Here is a 21,273-nt window from a genome sequence, read left to right on the forward strand (position 1 = left end):
CAGAGGAGAAGTCGGCTGACAGAGTACACACATTTTATGCACTCATAACTCCTTGAGGAATTTTAAGAGTTTTACAAAAGACTGCATAATTTATATAATCTCAGAGGAAAGTCATCTGTATTCTCTTCAAGAGAGGAAAGGAAGGGATTAGCAGATGACAAGGTGGAGGCAAATGATGGGCTTGAGGAACTTGGATGTAAGTGGTGCACTGAGGAGATGTGCGTTGTGTGTGTTTGTGTGTGTATCTGAACTCCACACTTGGCAAGTATTCTGTTCATTGCATCTACCTGTAAATTCAGAAACAAATCAAGAAATGAATTTGTCTTTGTAATATTCTTTTTTAACAACATTGGTGAGTTGTCAAGGAAGATAAAAATTTATAGGCCTACATTTCTGGTCAACCCATTAATCACCCAGAATAGGATTATTCTGCTGCTATCAATAGTAAATTTAGTATAAAATTAGATAGCGTTAGATTGTCTCCTGGCCCTGTAAGCTGATCTTTTGTAGTAAATTCATTTTTATCTAGACTGTAAACTACAAGCTAACTTAAAAGGGATTTCTTTATTTGTTTTTGCTATACAGCCTAAATTTCCCTGTATTTTCCTCATACTTAAAAAATCACATTAAACAACCACGTTATTCCAAACAATTATTTCTCAAATAGAAATATCATCAAAGATTATTAAGCATAATTCAGTAAAATAATTTGAACAGACCTGGTTAGTTTATTGATTGATAAAAATATTAATAATATAAACAGGTGGGGGTGATTCAATTCTAATATCCCATAATGTAAGATTACCAACTGAGAAAATAATTATTCTCCTAAAAAATGGTTTGTGCTCATGTTGCATATTTCTGCTATTCTCCATTGTCCTCAATATTGGCCACTGCCAGAGGCGAGTGTTAGACAAGACAGACAAATGGTCTGATCCAGAATGGCAAATTCTATGTTTCCTTAATACAGTCTCCTGGAATGACAGCAGTTATGTATTTTTAAGTCTGCTCTTCCATTATGGCGATAAATGGTTATTTAAATACAGTCAGGTTCAAATTACACTAGCAGAAAATGCAGCAGGGGAAAGTATCAAAGACAAAGAACTTTTAAATAAATCTCATCTCTCCTCCTGCCATATGAGGTAATTTCTATGCCAGATGGCAGATGTTTATGCTCGTACTTAAAAGAAGTAAAAATTAAATGGATCTCAAAAACGTAATTGTTTTCAGTTTTAAAATGCTCTCAACTAAAGGGAGGATGCTAGAGATTTTATTTTTAATGATCTCAAAAGTTAAAGATCTTATTATATAACTTTAATTTGGAAAAAATAATTAACTCTTAAATAATTCAGTTTTTGAATCCATTATTGAAGTTTGATATTATTTTTCAGGTGACTAAAAATAAATGTAACAAGTCACTTTTTTCTAGAAGTGATTGTAAAAAATGTTCCAAAGACATAATATTATAATGTATACTCTTTAAAACTGAGTAATAGATGAGTCATTTAGACATACTTAACCATTGCATATATCAGTATAAGTCAGAGAAGTTACCTCTCCAAGCCTGTTTTAGTATGATGAGGATCAACACAGTACAAATAGAGTGATTTCCTGAAAGAAACAATTGCTACAGGAGCAACTTCTGTTTGCATAGACAAAAACAATCAACTTATCAATGAGAAAGCCCTCCTTCTCTTGAAAGCTTTGTACATATGTGGAGAAATATTTTATTATCACGACATCTAAATTTTTGCTCAAAAAAGCAAATGACCTAGTTGTTACGTGGAGACCTTTTTTCCTTTTCCATAAATACATTAACACTGATCAGAAATAAATCCTGCTTTCTCTATTAAAATTCAGGATAGTTTTTAGCAGATATTTCTGGAAATCCCAACTGGAAGACAGCTATAAGCCCAAATAACTCTAGCAAACACTTGATTTTTGATATTTAGAACACAATCCCAAAGAATTCTTCTCCCAGTACAAACAATATAGAACAATGGCCAATTCTAGGGAAATAATATTTAGACTAAAAATTACAGTGAAACATTCTAATTATTAGTTAAATGAACTAGAAAAATCTGTGTATTCTTAAACTTCTATATACTGAACAATCAATTCAACAAAATTTAATGTAGTCCCAAAGATAAGTTCAATATTTTACTATGTACAGAAATATGATTTCTGTATAAACAGATATATGAAAAAAATCTCTTTCCTCAATTTGAGGAAAATAAATGTAACAAGTCACTTTTTGTTTACATTATTTTGTGAAGACATGGGGGGGGCTTTTAGAAAAAAATAGTTTAATTACCCAAGGCTAAGCTCCAGCTTTATTTTTAGTTCTTTACAAAGCTCTAAAAATTCCTGTAGAATGTGTTTGAGGCAGACTTACAGGTGGCACAATCGGCAAAGGACTCCGTACTCTGATAATCTGTGCTGTGCTGACTTCTGCTGAGTGTAGAGTACCTCTTACAAGAAAGACTTCAGCCTTAGCAAATTTTGTCCATATTTTGTCAGAGAACAGGCATACTTAACAGAATATTCTGTGCTCTCCAATAGGCCACCAATGTTCTCACAAGTCAAGCCTCACTACCTTCTCCGGTTATCATAGTCCTACTGAGTGGGTCCTTGGAATTCTCGAATGGCTCCTATGCTGAAGAGCATTTTGCATTTACGTAAGTTTGAGTGCTAACAAAACTGCAGTAACAAAGATACTCTAAAATGCAATTACTGAAATAAAAAGGAACTCTATTTCCCTCCCATTGAACAGTGCAGAGATAGGTGAGAGTTTCCGAACACAAATGAAAAGCTTTGCTTTATCTAGATTCCTCCTGCCTTGTTTTTTTTTTTTGCCATCCCCTAAACATAGCTCACCTAGCATGGGTAAAGTTGGCTCCCCACCACTCCAGAAAAGGTGAGAGAAGTAGATGACAAGCAATGTTATTGTTAAAGAAATGACCTAGACATTTAACATATTATCCAGCTGCTAAGAGGCTGAAAAATATAGTCCCTACCTAGGTAGCCGTGGGCCCCACTAAACCTGGAGGATAGGAATGAGAATTTTGTTCCTACAAGAAAGAAGAGGTGAATAGATATTGGGCAATTAGCAGTCTGCACCTTAGGCATTCAATAAATGGTTTATAAAATAATGCTTTTGATTACTCTATCTTCCAACAAATATTTTCTGAGTGCCTACTTCATGTATAGCACTATATTTATGCTCCACAAGATATTTTAAATATATACCAACTTATACCAACAAGGAACTTTGATATTTTTAGAAAAATAAACTATAGTTGACCCTTAACAATGCAAGTTTGAATTTCACAAGTACAGTTATACATGTATTATTTTCAATAAATACTTTAAATGTGTTTTGCCTTCCTTATGATTTTCCTAACATCTTCTTTTCTCTAGATTACTTTACTACAAGAACACAGTGTATAACACATATAATATATACTCATAGTCGACTCATAGTCGATTATGAGTTAATCGACTATGTTATGGGTAAGGCTTCTAGTCAACAGTAGGATATTAGTAGTCAAGTTTTGGGGAGTCAAAAGTTAATTGAGGATTTTCAGCTACACTAAGGATCAACAGCGCTAACCCATGCATGGCTTATTCGAGCCTCAACTGTATATACGTAAATGCCACCAATAATAATATACTGGTAGTGTTCCTAATAATGTAATATATAATAGGTGCTAAATGAGTGATACAGAAAAGGTGTGAGATTAGCATTCAGTGTTCATTTCCTGATAGGAAGACTATCAGGAAAGGCAGCAGCCAGCTCATGAGGGCCTATTGGGTTTTGCACTTTTCACTGAATAAAAACAAAGGTCCAATATGAATAAGGTCATTACAGCCTTCAAACCATAAAAAACTAATTTCTATATTTAAAAATTATATTATATAAAATTGTGTATCTTCCTATGTATATATATATGTTTATAAATTGAACAAAAACATGCTTTTTATTCATTTTGACATAGATATTGTGCCTACACTCACCTTTTAGTTAAACAGCATTCGTTCTTATTGTGAGTGAGGCTGAATCAATCAACTGCATTCTCTAATGATGGAAGCAGATGGAAATAGAATGAGCTTCTGAATCTTCCTCAAGGGCATTGTAGAGGATGCTGCACCCTTAAGTGAAAATTGTTCAATTTTGCAACAGAGTTGGCCAATATAGACATAGTCTTATATTTTCACTAATTTTGAATTAATACTCTAGAAACCAGCAGCTGACAATGAGCCTGAACAGTTGGTTTCACACCTGAGGCCTCTTTTAAAAGACCATTCTCATCACAGTCAAACGCAGGAGGATATATTAGAGGGGAAATGAGTGCATTTTCTCTGAGACTACTTAAGTAGGAGTTTCTCTTAAGCTAATTAAGATTCAATTCTATTTCAGAAACTAATGTCTGAAGCAGACATTCTGTTTGGGAATTATTAATAAATGAAAGCAGAATGTTCCAGAGCTCTCGAAATGGTAGTTTTCTTCCTGGTGAATGCTCAATAAAAATGCTTGTTGAAAACAATTAGGTAGAGAATAGTATTTTAAATATAACAGCAAATGTTTAAGGTGAATGATGATGGCATATCAAATTATTAATAATATCTAAGAACTTTTTAAAATTGAAATAAGTGACACCCTTGACTATTAAAATCATCCCTAATCCTCTTAACATTAAGTGTGTAGGCTTGTAGAATTCCAAGATGTCTAGAGGCAACAAAAGACTGGAATCTCACTGTTTTTATTTTATTCAGAATGTACTGGATATAATATGAATTATAGTTCCACTTGGAAAGAAAAAATACTTAAACACACAACACACATACTAAACTTACATCTTGGACGTGGTGGTTCATGTAGCCCGATTCAAAAAGATCAGCTGGTCTAAATCAGAATATGCTAACATAGCGTGGAGAAAAATATTTTTTGCCTGGTGACTTCAATAGACACTCAAAAGTTGCCTGAGTTCTACTGTGGATTTTTGTATAATAAATTGCTGCACACGTAAGTAGTAGGCCAGAAAGCACTGTCTCACCTTCCACACAATGCATCTTTCAGAGTCTTGAAAGTGGATGTTGCTTTTCGCTTTTAGTGATAATCACACTACATGAGGTTAGTGACTACCAAAGCCCTTAGATTTGTATTTCATATCATATGTCAAACCCAATTTTTCCCCAAATAAAAGAACCCTCTCTGTGGTGTTTTTGGTCATTTTATTTTAATAGCAGAAATAGGCATTTATCAAAACCCTTTGCCCTCCCACATGATGTCTCAGGGTCAGACTGCCTTTTACAAGTTGTATAGAACTGGGATTGTCGGGGAGTGAGGTGAGAAGAAGTGATAGTTGTCAGTGCTTCGAAATTGTGGGAAATGGGAGGTCTTTTGGGGAAAAAGGGAGGAAACATCAAAACATCCAATATTTGAGATTCAGGTTGAGCATGCTTTTTAGTGCGTGACAGGAAAGAGAAGGTACATCAAGAGACAGAAAAATAGAGAGTTGCTTATTTAACTCCTCCTTTATACTTGCTACCAGGTTTCATCTAGAGGAGAAATATATCTAATTGGAATTTTTGTAGTTTTCTGTAGACACTCATTCTGTCCTATGCTGATGTAAACAACATCCTCTGCTTTATTGTCCTAGATCATACATTCTCCTTTCGTCCAAGGGGTTCATATTTAATGACCTCAGAGCAGCAATCTTTTCTTCTTCAGTGTAGTATCAAAACCTTCCTTGAATCAAGGTTTGTGAACTTAAGACTAGATGACAAAAGTAGCTATTGTATTAGACTTTGTTATGGCCAGGTTTCAATAGCACTTTCTCTACATAAAAGTATTCTAAGTTCAATTACAATTACTAAATGATTCTGCTTTATACCTTAAACTTATACAGGGCTATCTGTCAATTATATCTCAATAAAACTGAAAAAGTGCAAAAATAAATTCAATTACATACAGTACAATCCTTTACTTTTCATCAGAACCAGTATGTATAACTTAGTTGTTTAACAAAGTAAATAAATAAATCAAAAACAATAAATAAATAAATAATAAAATAAATTTTAAAATTTAGGGTTCTGTGAGAGGGATAGCAAGGCAAAAACCCTAAACCATTCATAAATTCATTTCTTCTTTTTCCAGGGCACAAAATTACACTATACTTGCCAGCTTCCTTTGAGCTTCAATATTGCTATGTGACTACTTGCCAATAAATATGAGCAGAAATCAGAAATGGTGTGTGTCATTTTAATGTAATCACTGAGTGATTAGTTTGTTACACAGATTAATTATTCTTTTTTAAACAATTTTATTTATTTATTTTCAGAGAGAGAGAGAGAAACATCAATGTGCTGTTGCTGGGGGTCATGGCCTGCAACCCAGGCATGTGCCCTGACTGGGAATCGAACCTGCGACACTTTGGTTCGCAGCCCACGCTCAATCCACTGAGCTATGCCAGCCAGGGCCAGATTAATTATTCTTTAATGTAAAAGCTGTTGAGTTCTTAAACAAATACACACAAGCATTACCATTAAAAAGGTACCCTAGCCCCGATTGGTATAACTCAATGGATTGAGCACTGGCTTGTGAACCAAAGGGTCGCTAGTTGGATTCCCAGTCAGGGCACATGCCTAGGTTACAGGTCAGGTCCCTGGTGGGGGGGTATGTGAGAGGCAACCACACACTGATGTTTCTCTCCCCCTCTTTCTCCCTCCTTTCCCCTCTCTAAAAATAAATAAACAAAATCTTTTTTAAAATTTTAAAAATGTACCCTTATATCCAGACACCTAAAGAGTTTAAAGAAATAAGGAAAACAAGAGCTATTAGATATGTATTAACTGAGAACCCACACAAAACCAAAGAATATGACAGAGGGGCTGAAAGGATGACATTTGAAGGGCTGGTGAGATGTACAATTCTTGGAAACAGAGCTCATCATACTTGAGGTACTAATAGCTCCAATTCATTTCAATGTTAACCAGTAAAACATCCCCAAAAATACACATATAGGTAAAGTTGAGTCCAGCTGGTCACACCTTTCTATAAGAAAGAGCTGCTTCAAAAAAAATTGAATAAACAGTTTTACATTCTTCACCTGGCTTTTCACAGTCATTTCAAGTTCAAAAGGATTCCACTTAACAACAGTCTCCTACCAGTCAGTGCAGCTTTCCTTACCTGTTCAAGCACACATCATCCCACCACCCTTCACCTTGCAGTTCTCCAAATGTAAAGTCAGTAAGGAAAGCTTCTAGTCTCACATCTAGCATACAGCTGAAGAAGAGACTGGTCACACACACACTTCTCTGCTAAGAGGCAATGTTGGTGCAGGAGTACACTATTTCCAGTTTGTCGTTCCAGCGTGCATAACACACAGCACTGCCGTTCCCAGTAAACACGTGCACGGAGCATCGGCATGGGCTCCAAGGAAGCAGTCAGGTGGGACTGCTTTTCAAAGGAGCTTTTCTTCGACAGCCTCCCTGTCTATGTTTGGGAGGTTATCCAAAATTGTCCTTAATTGCACCACATATATGGCAGAGGACAGCAAACCCCTAAAGCATGGTGGGACCCCAACATGGAAGGATCCTCAACGTCACAGTCATCACATAAAGCCTCCTAACAATTGGGAACATTGGGCTAATTGTCACTTGATCAGAAAAAACATATGTATCATGTTATGACACTGATATGTAAAGGGCATTGCAGTAAGACTGTAACAAGGAATATAGATGTCCCCAGGAAAATGAAGAAAACCACCACTAATATGGCTGGGGGAAGAGGAAGTGGAGCGGGGCACCTGGGAGTTACTTTGTGTATCTAAAGAACTGGGCCAGTGTTTTGGTAATGCTAGCACTCAGGGCCAGAGAGATGAGCACGTCTCTAACCCACGACATAGCCAGGAGGCGGTCCCCCAACCACAGCGCTTGCCTGAGAGGCTTGGAGGAGGTTTTCCTTCCTCACAGGGCCAAGCCTGCGCAGACTAACAATGGCAGCCAAGAAAGGCAAAAGCAACCAGAGTACTGGCAGGTGTAACCCTCTGTGGGAGGAGTTGGAAATGAGGTTATGGAGGAAGATCCAAGCTGGGATTTAAACTCAAGCGTGGGATAGCCATACTCTCTTAGCCATGTGGCGTTCCTTTGACCCTGTGGCTTGGGAATGGAGAAGAGGGCCTTAGCCACACAATTTGAATGGTTTCAGATCCCCACCAGCCCACCATGAGGAGGGGCCACACAGTTTTGGATTAAGAGTGGGAGAGTAGCTGGGCACAGATTACTGGAAGAAGCTGAGAATGCTGAACTGAGACCAGGGAAATGCTCAGCTGTGGACTTTCATTCATTTGTTGTTGTTTTTTTTCCTGAAAGATGGTTCCTCTGACTGGCATATTCTGAAAACTGGCCTGATTTTTAAAAAGGGAGGCAGGACTGTGTGATTATGTGTGTTTTTTTGTTTCTAAAGGGAATGAGATTTAATGAAAAATTCTACCACTGTTCTAAATCTGTCTAACTTTTAAATAAATAGTTCCTTTCCTTTTCATAAGACTCTGGCAGGAGCTACAGTTTTTTCAGTGGTAGGCAATAGAACCCAGAAAATACTACATGGTTCGTGAAGGGCTGCTTTACCTTATTCTATGACGTAATTCCAACAATTGATAGCTTGTTGATTGAGCATTATACTTGCTCAGTAGCATAATACATACAGGCCTTGCTTAATTATTATTTTAGGCTGTTGGATTTAAATTTTTAATCAGATTATTATCTGGAACGATAGTACCAAAACTCTACCCATATTTCTAAAGGAAGAAAAACAACAGAAAACTTTTCTCTCATTGCTACCAGGCAGGGAAAAGAAGGAAGGCAGACCATGGAAGCTTTTCCTATCTTTGGCATTAAATAGATTTATGTGGGAAAAATGAAATCGTAATGAGAGAAATGTTACTTTGTGCTTCTACTGCATAAAGTATTTCATGATAATTACTATTAAGCATTTACTATATGCCAGACAGTAGGAAAAGTGTTTTTACATAAATTACTTTAAAGAATTTGCATGGCCTATTAAGCCAGTAGTATTTCATACCCATTTTACAGATGCAGCTCAGAGCAGTTAAGTAACTTGCTCGCAGTCATGTCACCAGTAAGTGGTGGAACTGACATTCAAACCCAGGTCGATTCATCAGCCACCCATTATCCTCTTGGCTTCAGCTATTCCCAAAGCAACTCCACTTTTTTCTCTGTTACTTTATCACTCCAATAGTGTTTTACTATTAATGTTCTCAATGTCCACATTGTCCATGTATCCTACAGCTTCCTCTGAATCTTCTCTTAGATCTCTGCCATCGTTTAAGTAGGTCAAATAACTACCAATATTGTATGATGATTTAAGAGACACCCAGAAAGCTCCTTGCTTTATAATACCTCCTTTAATGGCCTGCATTACATACTACCTAAATATTACCTTCTAAGAGTGATTTATTAAGGTTAAGAAACTGCATCATCAAACAGCTACTAAAACACAAATGCCCCATGAGTGTTTATTTATTTAATCATCCAATAAATACTTTTAAAAAGTCATTGCTTTAACCTTAATTTAGATATGAGATTGTTTACTAATGACGGAACATAGAGAACAGGTCAGGTACAATCAATCTAGAGATGACTAACAACAAAACCACAACACCTGGAACATGAAACATTTCTCCCAAAAATATTACCTGAATTAGAAACCATCATGGGAAGTCCTAGGCAAAGGAGGGATGGAGATTTTGGAAGAAAGTTAGGGGTATGTCAGAGACCATCTTTAGAAACTTTACATTTTCTCTAGATCAAGGGTCTCAAACTCATTTTCATTGGGGGCCACATCAGCCTCACAGTTGCCTTCAAAAGGCCGAAGTAATTTTAGGATGGTATAAATGTAACTACTCCTTAACTGTTAAGGAGTTGAAATTACATTCAGCCCTTTGAAGGCAACCTCAGGGCAGATGTGGCCCCCAGTGAAAATGAGTTTGACGCCCCTGCTCTCAATCTACCTGCGCTCTGGGTAGCCTAGCTCACCTCACCTTCCGTGAGCTTCAGTCCTGCACGCAAGCACATGGCCCTGACGGTTCTCAGTTTCTGATTTCTTCTGCAGAAAATTGCCAGGGCTTGCTTTTCTCTCACCATTTTATTGAAGGCTAACGCTAACAAGAGTCAACACTTAGTTTTTCATCTAAACCATTGCAAAGGGACACCATTTATAAGACACCAAGGTATCCCAGGCAACCTGGACATTATGTCATCCATAACAACTAATAAACAATGTACTGTTTATCATGAAGTTTTCACAATCTCCCATCGTTTTTAAGCAATTGTATTATTTGATAATAATGGGTAGTCCGGAGTTGTTAATAAAGTTCAGTAATGCTCTGGGTATGAAACACTGTCCTAAATTGTTTGGAAATATTTGGATTTCTGTTAGAATTCCCAGCTTTCTCTCTCTGGCGCAGAAGGATAGGTCATATAGCTTCCCTAACAAGCCACTACTTGCCACTGAACATGAAGACTTCAAGATGTACTTAACCTTGATGGAGGAAAACCTTGTATCTAATAAAGAGAAATAAAAATTCTGAATTACTGCAAAGCACTGCAGCAGGCGAGCTGCGATTCCAGTCATAGGAAGCCTCTGTTTACAGTAAAATGATGATATGAATCACAATGGCTCTCACATAAGGACTCAACTGCCTACCTAGTCATATTCCATATACTTATAATATATAATTCCATTTTCATACAAGCTTATTACACATATTAAAGCAATACTTTTCCTTGTACAGTCAAGATTCATTGATAAAACAATGAAGTGAACTAACACCCTTCCTAAATAAAGTTTCACCAATAGCACCATATGTTAATGGACCTATTTCATTGTTAATGTGACTGACTGCTTATTGATTCTTGCAGGAATCCAGCAAGGGCTTCAGAGTACAATTTAGTTTGGAGAGCTCTGGGCCCAACATCTATGCTCAATTACAACTTTCAGAAGGGGAGATCAATAAAATTTAAATTGCTTATGGTAATCACAACTTCAAATCATTGCGATCAGCATAAGCAATCTGCTGACCCCAGCCAAGCTCCTAAATTGAAACTTGTAATGAGTGGTCATTTAGTTTGGGTCCATTCATATTATTTTGGAGGCAGGTGATGAACAATTAAAGATCAGCCAGCACCTTCTCTGCACAACATTCCCATCTTTATTCCCAAAGTATTAATATGCAGTAACCCTCGGGTTCATGGTTTTGCACTTCTTTAATGGGTATTCTGTATGAATAAGCAATTATATTTTCTATTAAACAATTTCAGTGTAATTGAATTAGCAGTTATAATATTGCTAGGGCAAGCAAAAGCTTTCCTAGGGAAAAATTAAGTGATATTGGGTAGTGCAAATTAATTTATAGAACTGAAAAATGTAACCAATTAAATAGAATTGCCTTTGCCTCCCCCCTCCTCCAAAATACAATTAAGCAGCACATTGTTTCAAAGAATATGTTTCAGAACAATTTGTTTTCAATCATAATAGCTGTTTTTCATTCATTATGAAAAGCTGTCTATTATAATGAAAATTTCATAGGCAGTTTGCCTTGACAAAGCAGGTTGCAAGTTTAAACAAAGATAGCCTGCAGATTACTTCCTAGATAAGGAGTCACCTTAGAATTACATTTTAATAAATCATTGAGAATAAATCTTCTGCATTACAGCATGAAGGTTTTGGAGAAAGAAAAAGCAAATAGAGAGAAACTAATCAATGAAAATCTCCTGCTGCCAATATAATAATAGATGGACCAACGCTAATATATAGTGTATTACACTCACACACACAGCCAAAAAGAAAAATGCAAGATAAATATCATGGAAGTCAACTGTCACAAATGAGACTTGAGTAATAATCCCATCTTTACCATTCATCATTCCTACTGTGCCTCCTCCAAGCACTTTGCTGAATTATAAACTAGGGCATTTAGGACACACTTTTGCAACCCAATAAAACAGCCATCTTTAGATCACTCTTGAGGTTTAAATCATCCTACCAAGTTTTTCAAAACAAAGTAAAATATAAATATATATGTATATTTGTAATGTATATGTATAAAACACATATACTATGTTTATAAACATTTTGAAAGGAATTTCAGACTATAGTCGAAACAATTGTAAATATTTAGCTAAGTATACATTAATAAGAAATGTGTGGTAAAATATTTAGTAATACCATGTCACTGTTTTTTAAAATTAATGCTGGGATCTGAAAAGACCAGTGCAGAAGCCATGAGTCTTTCCACGTGAATTTCACTTAGAAAAAAAAAGATGGTTTAGATTCTTTAGAATGTTTTAGGTTCTTTGGATGGACCTTAAAAGTTACTTATGTAGGAAATGACAACTCATGTTTATAACCAAGGTGAGGTGAGAAATGATAGGAAGGGCAGAGTGGACCAAAGAGAAGAGGGCCCTTAGTGACTCATGCATTCATCCAGATTAGCATGTGGGCATTTGAGTTAAAGAAGAAGTGGAGAAGGAAATGAATGTCATTAGTTTTCAGAAGCTAAACTGACATAATTTCATGTTTGATTGGCTGTAGAGGGGGAGAGGACTTGAGAATAGCTGAGGTTTCCATCCTGGAAAGACTGTAAGGCTGGTAATGCTGTTTATGAGTTAGGGGATGCTTATGAGGTATGATAATGCTGTTTATGAGTGAGTAGATTAAGGAGTGTGTGGGGAGGTGACTAAATCCACGTGTTAAGAGTATTTCCAAAATACTGAATTACATTAATGTTCTTCATGGGTCCTCTGTCTCTCCTGGGACAGTAGTGATTTAAAAAGGCATTTATTGCAGAAATAACTACTGATATTCCTTAGGTAAGTTTATCTTTGCCTACTCCTGTCCACTTTTTAATTTAGTCTATGAGTTAGGCCCATTGTCTGGGAAGGTGTGGCTTCTATACTTGAACAGAATTTTTTCACAATCTACTAATATAGCTACCATTAGATTATTATTAAAGTTTAAAGGCATACTATTTCTCAAAAAAGATAGAAAATATAAGTACATTATAGTTTGTAGTTGGCTTTCGATATTTAATGATAAACATTGTGAAAAATGATTTAAGGATGCAACAAATCTCATATAACATTCAGAAAATATTTGACAAAACTCCACATTAATTTAAAGAAAGTAGATATCAAAATTCTCCAATTAGCAAAAAATAGTGAAAATAAGTGTTTCTAGGATTCATTAAAAATATTAAACTGAAACTAGAAGGTTTTTAATTTTTTTTCACTTAAAAAACATGGAGACATCCTGGAGACTGAGACAATGTCTGGTAATAAAAATTCAATGAATGTGAAATATATATATTTATATTAAAAATATAAAGTAAACAGTTGCCCATATATTTTAAGTTGTCCATATATTAAAGAAGCTATATTTTAATATCAAACAAATGAAGGTATTTTGGCATTTAATAATTCAATATAACTCTCCACACACACACACACACAAAGTAATTCACCATCCTCTGCCTTGTTCTGATAACTACTGCTTAAGTTTTTATGGTTGTGCAATTTTTAAAATATGGTTCATATTTGAAATTTTTTGAAATAAATGATTATAAAATATATAAACTTTAGGGATAAGGAATATCTTTCTGTGGGTTTCATGACTGATCATTTAAATTTAAATACTTGATACTTGTTTCAGAAATGTAAGATCTGATAAGAAATAGCAATAGATGACAAAGTATTTTTCTTTTTACACAAAGTTGTCTAGACTGTCCATGCTCACGCATAGATTATTTTTCACTTGATGAGTCTTCTTAATTTTGATGTTTCTTTTCGTTCTTTAGTATCATCTGCTTTATCCTCTGAAGACACCCCTGTGCTATTCAGTCTTTCCATGCACCCAATCCTTAATAAAACAGAAATTAAAACTTCAGTTCACTTTATCCAACATTTATTAAATACCTTTCAAGTGTTATGATAGGTGAAAAAAAGCTGAATTAAATTTTTTACATCATTGTGTATTCCTTGGTTACATGAGTGGTTAGGGGTAATTGTTTTGAACACAACAGTGGGCCCTTTGCTCTATGGTTTCTATACCTGATTTTCCTTATTTATAACGTGGAGACCAAAATGCAGTGCCCACACCATAAATTTGTTGAGAGAAAAGTGCAATGTTGTCTACAAACTATTTAAAACAGTCCCTGAGAAACTAAGAAAAAATCCCATTTATAATTGCATCAAAAAATAAAATAAAATACCTAGGAATAAATTTAACCAAGGAGGTGAAAAATCTATACTTGGAAAATTATAAAACACTAAAGAAAAACATTGAAGAAGATACTGCTAATGAATGAAAGCATATACCGTGCTCATCAATAGAAAAAATTAACACCATTAAAATGGTCATACTACCCAAAGCAATATATAGATTCAATGCAATTCCTATAAAAATACTAATAGTGTATTTAACAGAACCAGAACAAATATTTCAAAAATTTATATGGAACCACAAAAGAATCCAAATAGCTATAGCAATTTTGAGAAAAAAGAACAAAGTTGGAGGTATCACACTACCTCCTTAGTATAGTTTGATATCAGACTATACTAACAAGGCCATAGCAATCAAAACAGCATGGTAGTGGCATAAAAGCAGACACATAGATCAATGAAACAGAATAGATGGCCCAGAAATAAACCCACACTTATATGGTCAGATAATATATGAAAAAGGAGGCAAGAATATGCAATGCAGTCAAGATAGTCCAGCCAATCAATGGTATTGGAAAAGTTGGGCAGATATGAGCAAAAAATGACACTAGGCTACCTTCTTATACCATATACAAGACTAAACTCAAGATGGATTAAAGACTTCAATATAAGACTCAAAACCATAAAACTCCTAGAAAAGAATGTAAGCAGTCAAATCTCAGATATTTCTCTTAGCAACATTTTTTCCATTACATCTCCTTGAGCAAGGGAAATGAGAAAAACTAAACAAGAGGTACTACATAAAACTAAACATCTTTGCACCACAAAGGAAACCATCAACAAAGTAAAAACACAACCTACCAAAACGAAAAAGATATTTTTCTTTTTTTTAATATTTTATTTATTTATTTTTAGAGAGGGAAGGCAGGGAGATAGAGAGAAAGAGAGAAACATTGATGTGTGGTTGCTGGGGGTTATGACCTGCAACCCAGGAATGTACCCTGGCTGGGAATCGAACCTGGGACACTTAAAAAGATATTTTTCAATGACACATTCCATAAGGGGTCAATATCCAAAATTTGTGAAGAACTCATACAATACAATGCCAAAAAATCCAATTAAAAATGGGCAGAGAAACTGAATATATACTCCTTCAAAAGGGCATACAGATGACAAATAGACATATGAGAAGATGCTCAGTGTCACCATCATCACAGAAATGCAAATAAAAGCCGCAATGAAATATCACCTCATACCTGTCAGAATGGCTATCATCAATAAATCAACAAACAATAAGTGCTGGTGAGAATGTGAAGAAAAGGGAACACTTTATACTGTTGGTGGGAATGCAGACTGGTGCAGCCACTGTGGGAAACAGTATGGAGTCTCCTCAAAAAATTAAAAATGAAACTGACTTATGACTCAGCAATTCCACTTTTCAGCATATGTTCAAAGAAACCCAAAACTAATTTGAGAGAATATATGCACCCCTATATTCATTGCAACATCATTTACAATAAGCCAAAATATGGAAGCAACCCAAGTGCACATCAATACACAAGTGGATAAAAATGTGGTGATACATGTATACAATGGAATATGAGCCATAAAAAATAAAAAGCTACCATGTACAACAGCATGTATCAAACGAGAAGGCATTATGATAAGTGAAAGTCAGTCAGAGAAAAATAAATACCACATTATTTCACTTACATGTGGGAGCTAAGAACAAAAGAAATGAACAAACAAAATACAAACAGACTATAGATACAGACAACAGATTGTGGTCATGAGAGGGGAGAGGGGTTGGGGGCTCAGCGAAAAGGTGAAGGGATTGAGAAGCACAGATTGGTAGTTATAAAATAGTAGTAGGGATGTAAAGCACAGGATAGGGAATATAGTCAATAATATTGTAATAGCTGTGCATGGTGCCAAGTGGGTACTGGAAATATTGGGGGGATCACTCTGTAAAGTATATGATTGTCTAACTACTATGCTGACACATCAAACTAATACAAAATAATATTGACTGTAAACTGTAATTGAAAAAATTTTTAAAAAGTTCCCAAATCATAATGTGTACTCAGTTAACGTTGGCTTTAATTCTCCTTTGTACAGATCAATGTTTCCAACCAGTAGGAGAGAATAATATGGGACTATGTTTATCTGATACACTTAAATCCAATTATTGTCCTCAAAATTTTATGAAAAGTGCCTTCCTCAGCCAATATCAAAGTTTTCATTCCAACATATTTATACATACTTATTAATCATTTACTGTGTACCAGGCACTGATGACACAAATGTGAATGAGATTTGTCCTAGTGTGGAATTTAGTCAAATAAACTGTTTTCCTCCACATTCTTTCTAATGTGTGACATCCGACACCATCTTTTCCTGGTTCTCCTCAAATCTCCCAACTCTTTCCTCTTTGTCTATTCAAATTTATTGGCTAACTTTTTACATTAACTACAAGTTGCATCAGTGACTCAACTTTGATGCCTTAAATTTATCCTTACACCTTCTTACCTAAGGTGTATTTTTACTCATATAGTGGTCATTTTTTTCTGATAAGAAGATTATGTCTAAAATGATTTATCCCTGATCTCATCATCCTCTACATCTTTACAGGTTAATTTAGGATACCAAAAATCAAATATGTGAGATGGTTTAGTCATAGTGGAAAAAGAAAGGACTTGGGGTCAAATGTCTGCCTGATTCCTAGCTATGTAATTTATTATCTGCCTGACTTTGGTCAACTTATTTCTTTCTCTTACCTCATTTTTACAATGAGAATAATTGCACCTATTTTGGGGGATGACAGTGAGGACCAGTGGAGAGAGTGAAGTAGAGTGCTTTGTTCAATGCCCTTGTTATCTAAGTGCCATTGGGAAGAGAAGAATTAGAGACAGATTAAAACATTGATTTAATTATTTAATGTATTTTTTTGTGAAGCTTTCAGAATTTTGTACAGCAAAGTATTTGAAATTTACAGTCTTAAGTTTAAAATCTTACTTAGCAATTCGCCCTGGCTGGAGTGGCTCAGTAGATTGAGCACCTGACTGCAAACCAAAGGGTCGCTGGTTCCATTCCCAGTCAGGCCACATGCCCAGGTTGCGGGCCAGGTCTCCAGTAGTGGTCACTCAAGAGACAACCACACACTGATGTTTCTCTCCCTTTCTTTCTCCCTTCCTTCCCCTTTCTCTAAGCATTTGATGAATTTTTGTGTAGCCATTTTAATATTGAAGATGGAAAATAATATGAAACATTTTCAACATATTATGATTTATTACTTCAAGGAAGGTAAAAACTCAACTGAAACAAACAAAAAGAGATTTGTGCAGTGTACAGAGAAGGTGCTGTGACTGATTGAACATGTCAAAAGTGGTTCGTGAAGTTTCATGCTGGAGATTTCTCTCTAGATAATGCTCCATAATTAGGTAGACCAGTTGAAGTTGGTAGCAATCAAATTGAGACATTAATAGAGAACAATCAACATTATACCATGCAGGAGATAGCCGACATACTCAAAATATCCCAATAACAAAGCTATTGGTGAAAATGAAGAAATGTGCCTTTTATTTTATGGAAAAAATTAAAAGGATTTTTTGGCCAACCCAATATATATTCATATATATGTATTTGTATGTATGTATAAATAATGTAAAGTATACTACCAGAATAGTTTATGATTTCTTTCAAGTAGACTGTTGATTGAAGTATTGAACAATCAAACACTAATTTAATTATTGAACATTGGAGTTTCAAATTGAAAAGAATATGTTTTGAGGAAAAGCTCCAAAATTATAACAGCTTTTTATATCAGGAAAGTTTTTAAATATATTTCCTTCTCTTTGAAGCCTAAGAGGATGTTGCTATCTCTAAATTGCCTCTCTCAGTTTTGAACAACTCCCTAAATGGGTTTCCTGAGCACCAGAGAAGAACAGAAGCTTCTCTGTCAGCATTCTTGGTTCCTATCACACAGCCAAGTTTCTTCTGTGGAATTTTGAATTTCTTATGAGACTGCCTTTCTCATTTGCCTTGCATTTCTTTCTGTTTCATTTCATGAGGATGCAAGCCCTGAGAAGGGACAGTTTGGAACACTTTTATCAAATTTAAGAACTATCAAGTTGACCAAGCCTAAAAAATATCCCAGGATATAATCTTTTGTCTTAGTGAAAGACCATAATTGATCATTTAGGCCTCTCTTGTAAACCTTTCTCCATAAAACTACGGATCACTTCTAATTGAAAAGATCTCAATTTAGGGCCAGAAAATGTTAATGTCCTGTCATTCACTGGAACATAGTCATTAATGCTTCTATCAGAAAAATACTTTAAAGAGATTTTTTTTATTTTATATAAATTTACCGAAGTGATTAAGAACATCAGTTCTGCCATTAAACTAGACTTGGGCTAAAATCCCAGTCCCACTGCTCTAACCGTTGGTGGCCCTGGGCTCATTACGTAACCTCTGTAAACACAGGCTCCTTATCTGTACTAATGATAACACCAACCTTACATGGCTGTTGTGAGGGTTAATAAGATAATGCGGTACTTAACACAGCACTTGGAGGATGGTGTGGAGTGTCCAACATTCAATACAGGCTCTCTGTTTTACTCTTCTCAGCAGTGGTAGTTCTATTCGTAGCACTGCCAGCAGTCAGAGCCATTGTCAACAATGGGACATTTCAGTTTGGCAGTTTGAGTTCTTCCTAAGTGATCATAACGCAACTACATGGGTTTGATTTTGTTTGGGCCGCTGCATTTAGACACAATCTGACTTGGACCTCTGAATGTTAGGATGCAAATCTGAGAGCATTAACTGGTATATGACCTGACACTCTTGTTATCTACGTAAACATAGTAGGGTTCTTTCAAGGAAAGACCACTCTATAACACAGGTATATAATAGAAAACACAGATAAAAACTGCAAATAATCACTTTTAATTGAGTATCTCTTCAAAAGGCAAAGTAAGACTTTGAAACTCTCTACACTTCTCAGGACTTTATACACTGCCCACGTTTAGTTCCTCTGTCAGACCTGCCATTTTATGTGTAATATAATACTGCTTAAGGTTATCAATCTTTAAAAAAGTATACCATTGCTTTATAGCCACTCCTGCTTTGCAATACAAATGACATAATTACTTGTTCTGGCTGGAGGGGGTCCAGTTCCTCTAGTTCATTTTTTAAATGCAAATCTTATTAAGTATTTTATCCTAAAATGGCTAATGCAAAAAGGGCAGTCTTAGACTAAGATGGACAACATGCCTAAAAAATAAATACTAGGCGAATAATGAAACCTGAATTAAATCAGCGTACTGGAAACCAAATTGATTACTTATTGAAATATGTTAACATAGCGTAATGGGTAACTACCAAAGTCAGGTATGCGATAATATTCCATGAATCATTGTCAGATAATCACCAAGGTTTGTAAAAGGAATAACAAATTTTAAAATCTTTTACACCAAAATCTAGATGCTCATAAAAAAATTACAAGTAGTGAACTGTATATTATATAGTTCAGTTAAAAAGACCCTTATGCTTTTTATGGCTTCTCTTTTTGTTTTTGTCAAATAGAATAATGGGCAGTTTTTCTATAAAATCTTGCAAGAAAATTTTAAGAATGCTAAATTCATTGTCTCTACTCAATTCATTTTAAGATTTCATATATATATATATAACAACTCTGAAAATTCTTTTATTTCAAAATATATAATCATAGATAAGTACATTTTATGTACTTTTGTGTCTGTACAGTTTGATGAATAGAAAAGTAATCATCCCTGTACATACCATTGTCCTAGGCTAAAAAAACATAGCTTCTGCTTCTGGAAATACCTGGGTATAATAATGCCTTTAAAGAGATTGCTTTATTCTTGAAGTTATTCCAAAAATAATTAAATTACATTAAATTGTTTGGTTGCTTTAATGTGTCCATTGGTTTCTGAAATGTATCCATTGCTTCTAGCTTTTTTTAATGTTTCAAAGCCCATTACAAACAATTTATAATGTAATTTTTAAAACTGAAATGTAACAAATGCTTCATACGTTTGTTCAGTGTTTAAGAATTACAGGGCATTTCACGGCTATTGTTACTCTGTGAGATTTTTTTTGTAAACTTCAGATATAATTGCTGAACAACATTTATTAATTTCACCTCATTTAAATAGCAGTAGATAAAAAGTGGGGCAGAAAATCAATCCAAGCTCAAATAATTGTACTACCTTTAAACTTTAAATGTGGCTCTTCGTGCCTCAGTTTTCCCATAGATATATTTAAAAAGCATACTAACAGCCTCCCAGGATTGACAAGATATTTGAGTATTTTGTATGCCTGATCAAAGAGAGCTCTCCAAAGAAGGAAAAGCCCATGGACTCATGCTGGGAAGAAAGTGACTTCATTAGCACATCATAGGGGTGCCCCTTTGAAAGTGTGTTAAATTGTGTTAACAGTTTGGTTAAGAGGTGGGAGTGTGACTGGTTTAAACTTGTCTCATTAATATACTGGTGTGATTCTGAGTTGGATTTTGCAAGCCTGTTACAGTATTTTCTCATTCCTCACCCTAGAATTTCTTGTACTTTCTACCTCTCAGCTGCTGACTGTTATCAAGGCTCTGTTCTTGAGTGATTTCTAGCCCTAAGACTCTTCTTTTGTTTCAGTCATCAAGAACTATGAGCAGCTCATTTTCCCAGGGAAGGCCCATTTCAGTGTATTCTGTTGTTTCAGCAGCCTTTTGTCTTCCCCTTGGAGAAGAAACGAACTACCATGCTGTCCAGAGAGGCTGGCACTAGGGGAAGCGTACTGCTTTGCGTGATGAGAGATGTAGAAGGAGGCCCAAGTGACTGGACACACACACCCTAAGGGTTATCCATGCAACCAATAATTAAGTTCTTAGAGCTGATTACTTTCTGTTGCTTAGATGCAAAGCAAACAGAAGTGTCGTACACAGGATAAAAGCCAAAGAGCTGAGTACGTGTAAACCTCTTTTGGAAGATTTATTACATGTCACAGTGTGGCTAT

Source organism: Phyllostomus discolor, chromosome 2, assembly GCF_004126475.2.
Source record: "Phyllostomus discolor isolate MPI-MPIP mPhyDis1 chromosome 2, mPhyDis1.pri.v3, whole genome shotgun sequence".
NCBI classification, from domain to species: Eukaryota; Metazoa; Chordata; class Mammalia; order Chiroptera; family Phyllostomidae; genus Phyllostomus; species Phyllostomus discolor.